Source organism: Triticum urartu, chromosome 5 (assembly GCF_003073215.2).
Source record: "Triticum urartu cultivar G1812 chromosome 5, Tu2.1, whole genome shotgun sequence".
NCBI classification, from domain to species: domain Eukaryota; kingdom Viridiplantae; phylum Streptophyta; class Magnoliopsida; order Poales; family Poaceae; genus Triticum; species Triticum urartu.
Window position 1 is genome coordinate 305394973 of NC_053026.1, and position 5095 is coordinate 305400067.

Sequence of the window (5095 nt, forward strand, 5' to 3'; positions counted from 1 at the left end):
TCCTCTACCCGCCAAGAGATGCAGCTGCTTGTGCACTTCTATGTTCGGCAGCAGCACAGGAACACGGAAGGAGCAGACGCCTCTCATGGCATTTCGTGCAGATCTCACATCACACAGCCGTCTGCTATTTTCTATGCGAAACCAGCACAGTCATCTGCTGGGATCACCAGCCACATGCCCACACCGCAACAGCCACCTGTTGGAATTTTGATCGCAGGTCATAATTGACCGAGAGAAAAGGGGGAGCCTTTTTTTCACCACGTATGTGCCATGATCAGAGGCACCAAATCCAACTGTTGGTTTCGGTCCCTGGTCCCTTTAGCGCCACCTATATAATGTGAGCAGGATGTACCCCTTCAAAAAAACACACATGTACGGGTCATACAACTTATTAACAACTGATCCTAAAAAGAAGGCGCTCAACTTATTAACTTATTAACAACCGACTACCACCGCTGGCCACCGCAAGGTCAGTGCCGGCAGCAACCTGTGTGTCTCCTATCGTGAAGCTCCTGCTGCTTTCTACGAGTTCCTGTTCCTGCACTTCTTCCCTACCATCTCCATGTTGCTGGAGAACGCAAGGTGTGGCCATAGGTTAACAAGGGTGCATCGAGCAGGCAAACCCGTAAGAAATCACGAACCCTTTACTGTTAATCTGTTTTAGGTGGTCTAATGCTAGGCTCAAGATCCTATTCATGTATGTCTAAACTTTTATGTCTAACATTGGTATCATGAGCATGTTTATGCCTAGATTAGATCCCTAATAATTAATGGCGATCTGTTTAAGTTGATTATTATGATTAAGACCTAATGAGTACTCCCTCTGTAAATTAATATAAGAGCGTTTAGATCACTATTTTAGTATTCTAAACGCTCTTATATTAGTTTACGGAGGGAGTACTTCTTAAGGTTAATGTACTACTATCCCTATAAAAGCGCGAGGTGCGGAGATCCAAAACAACATCACATCCGTCTATCTATCTCTGTATGGTGTGGATACACTGGCTAAAACGTGTTTGATCTAAAACACACTTGTTTAACAACCTCCACCACACCCCGCGCCTATCTCTTCTTCCTCCCATCGAGGCAGTTACGCACAATCCCCACGACCCAACAACGACTCTCACCCATCGCTACCTCCCAAGGCGGACTCCACACCTGCTGCGACGCGCACCCGCGCCGCGCTGCCCATCTCACCCATCGCTTCCTCCCCCGGTGGACTGGAGCAACCGCCGTTGTGCATCCCAGGAAGCAGGAGTCGCCGTGTCCCAGGCCTCGTGCGCCCGCTGCGCCGTCGGTCCCGTGCCGCCCCCGTGCCCCATCGTTCTATCACCTACCGCCCCCTCCTCTCCCCCTCACTGCCTGCCCCGCGCTCTCCCTTTCCCTTCAACGAATTTCAAGCACGCGGCCGTCGCCCAGATCGCGGAACCTTGAGCAAGGAGCCGTCGCCCACATCGCCTAACCTCGAGCAAGCGGCCGTCGCCCACATCGCCTGACCTCGAGCAAGCGGCCACCGCTCACATCGAGAAAGAGTGCAAGACAACCACGACGTCCAGCCGCGACCACGAGTATTTCGTCACCCACCGCCGATAATTTACCGGTGCTTCGCTTTGAAATAGTCCACATGTTATTGTTTCGTTAGGTTAAAAATTATGAGAGTTCAAAATTGTTTCTCATAATTGTATTCGATACAAAAATACAAATCATTGGGTTTAATCAGAAGTGTTCATGTTACATTGCTCCCCTGCAAAACAAATTACATTACAACCGCTAGCATTAGTACAATTGGAGAAGAACTTACACGTTGATTTTTTGTGTGGATCAACTTGCTTGAGGACCTGGGGTGCGGCATACTGGTATTCTCCATTGATTGTGTAGTGTGCGCTATTCAGGAAAGTGAGTATGACATGCAGTTTTGTCCTCACATGAGCTAGCCAATTTGGGTACGAGTGATATTCATGGAGGCCATTCTACATGTCCGGCGAACTGCCTTGTCTATATAACTCCTGATGTATTCGATGATCTAGCTGTGGAATGCGAACTTGCATCATTTTTTTGTGTGTGTGTGTGTGTGGGGGGGGGGGGGGGGGGGGGGGGGGGGGGGGTGGTGCTATTTTGAGGTATTGCTACAATGGTATCCCTTTTTTGTCCGATGATCATGTATACCACATGCTCTCCAGGTGATAACTTTCTTGTGCTTTTTCTTGCCACAGAAGGGCAGAATAAGTATGGATAAGGTGTTCTGTTTTTATTGAACAACCCCTTTTTATAAATTTTCATGCTAATTAATATGTCTTTGATTTTCCCTCTATAAATCTCCATTGAACATCCTCTAATATTTTGTGCGGCCTTTACTAGACATGTTGAAACTACATTGCTGTCTCCAACTCTGAAAACAACATGACATGTTTGATTAAAATAGGAGCCTGGGCGATGGAGTATAAAGGCACCTTCATACTGTACATTTGTACGGATGTATCAACATGTTGGCATTCACATCAATCATGTATATTTTACAAGCAGATTTGTATGTTACATTTAGACTGAATTTTACCTTTCCCATGTGTAGGCATATGAAGCATTGAAGCTGGAAGTCATGTGATCAAAGTAGGTTATAGCTGTCTACTTTTGAAAATCATAGCATTTATCAGCTTGTTTTACGATTATTTCGGATTGGGATGATTGGGTTGTCATCATGATTCATAGGAGGATAAGCACCAGCGACGAGTAACTGGGAAGGAGAGGCTGATACTTGAGATAGGTTCTACGATGATACTGGAGAATAGCATGGATTAATCTTCAAATCCTACTAGGCAGCGCTTCACCATGAATGGCTACAATGGCAGCGGAATGGAGGAGCTCAGTGTGTTCTGTAAGATGGCTGTGTGGTATGTGGAGTGAAGATGCATCTACCGTCAGTTTCTTAATTAATGAGGTGATTCTGATTCCTAAAATATTATGTGATCCACATACGTGATGGATTTATGCTTATTGCTTTCTGGGATTCTATTTCAGGACACCTTTACCTGGTGGCGCTACCGGTGCCCAAATATCTCATTTCTCTTGATTATATAGTGAAAGCAATTCACTTCGGTTCGCCCAAATTCCCCCCAATTTTTTTTGAAAAGTTTGTTCTGATCTAATATGTTAAATATTGACACATACTCCCTCCATCCGGAATTACTTGTCGCTTAAATGGATGTGCTAGATACATTCGTTTGAGCGACAAGTAATTGCGGACGGAGGGAGTACTTGACTATGAAAAATAATTTGTATTGTTGTTGCTGGGTAGGGATAAGTGTTATGAATTGTTGCTATTGTTGTCAGAAACATATATTGTTGAGCTTACAGATAAGCACATAGAAGATGCAAAATATAATAGTATTATTTATGTGTTGTTGTGCTAGATTATCTCATGAAGGGCAAACCTAACAACGTTCGATGCAATGAAGTGAATAAGGGAGGAAGAGCTCAAGGGAACAAAGGGTAGAAGAATATACAAATATACAAACTGACCTGTTAGGAGTGGCTTCACAAAAACTCAGGTCTAATTTTTTTGGATGATGCACGTTAATGGAGTTTTTCGTTTATTCACTTCGTTCCAAAATACTCATTAGCAGCAATGCAAAGCTTTTGATTAGAGCAAAGCTATACAACCAAGGAAATTGGATTTCCTTTCCGTTGATGTACATATTTTACTGTCCCTAATCTTTCTCCTGGCCCAATATATTTGCAGATGTCTATGTCTTTGTGATCTTTGTGGAGGCTGCTTATCTCACAGTTTTTTCTGTCTATCCCGCCTAGGAAAATAGATTGTACATTATTAATTTAGTCCAACAATACGAGTAACATGCCTGCCTACTGTAGTTATTTTTGACAATCTGATATGTTCACACATCATTACAAGGTTCCTTAAAACTACCTTTGTAGATATTTCAAACCAAGGTCTAGGAGTATTCAGCCGATCATACTTTCAGACCAGTAGAGAATGTGAAAAAAAAAATGTATTTAGGCTTACTAACTACTATTAACAAACAATATGGTTCTCATATGAATGTGTGTAACTTTATTCTATTCATCAGTGTGTAATTCACAAGAGAACTGTGCAATGAGGTTCTTGTCATACTGGTGAGGATAGTGTACTATTCCCATATTGTTTTGCTCAATATTTTAGCACTGGACCCTTCTTGTTTTGTGCAACAACTAACACTCTTTCTCGCCACTACGGCCATGAAACTTCAACTATTCTTCTGTTTGCAGCAGATGGTCTCTTTGATGGTTGGAGTCACCATCTTGGCTTGGTACCATGCACAACAGTCCCATGGAATCTATCATCGCCTTAATGGCTACTAGAGCCGGTGTAGTGTGGTGAAGGCACTGTCAATGAAGAGAAAAAAGATTGTCGTCGAGTTGTTGTGCAAGGATTCTCCGATTGCTACGAACATTATTACAGTTTACAAGATTTTGATAAAGATATACATTTTATATTTAGAGAAGATATGTAATAAGTCCTTCTATGTACCCTAAGTAGTTGCCCGTTGTACTGAAAGTTCTGAAATTTTCTATTTTCAACACGGGAGTATTGGTCTGATTTAAGAGGAGATTAGCTTATTTTGTAAGTATATTAAAGAGGTGAATGAGAAAAATTCTTGCTACGGTTAGAACGTGTGTTGCACGTGCAAGCTTACTAGTTGTTAAAGTTAATCATCAGAATTAGGGGTTAAGTAGTTTTAGTTAAGGTATAATTTGCTATGTGTGGTGCTAATTGCATGATTATGATGTTTAATTTGGTTAGAATAGTTAAGCCAAGCTTGCGCATCAAGTTAATGACAGGATTAGCACGTTACTACCCCGGATTAGCAATTAGAAAGAGGTGATTTGGCAAATTAAAGAAAAAACCCAAATGTAAAACTCTAGAAATCGAATCCCCAAAACTTTGGAGCCCAAAAGTTGAAATCAAAAAAGAAGAGGTGAAGGGCTCACCATGGTGACACCGCGTCGAGATCCCGCACAGCCGCCTCCGTGCGTGGGCATCGTCGCCGCGACGCCGCGTGAAGAAGAGCCGCCGTCTCTGGGTGAGCTAGGTTTTCGGCCA

At 42.9% G+C, this 5095-nt stretch overlaps 1 long non-coding RNA gene across 4 annotated transcripts; it reads left to right on the forward strand.

Moving 5' to 3' along the window:
- Nucleotides 1–963: 963 nt before the first annotated feature.
- Nucleotides 964–4574, forward strand: LOC125508736. Of its 4 annotated transcripts, none has more exons than XR_007283741.1 (5): nucleotides 966–1600; nucleotides 2570–2607; nucleotides 2707–2935; nucleotides 3016–3093; nucleotides 3408–4574. It is a non-coding gene; the product is annotated as an uncharacterized LOC125508736 (long non-coding RNA). The 4 variants fall into 4 exon arrangements; XR_007283739.1 differs by lacking the exon at nucleotides 966–1600 and having other exon boundaries at nucleotides 2102–2607; nucleotides 3408–3545; nucleotides 4264–4574; XR_007283740.1 differs by having other exon boundaries at nucleotides 964–1600; nucleotides 2570–2935.
- Nucleotides 4575–5095: the final 521 nt, after the last annotated feature.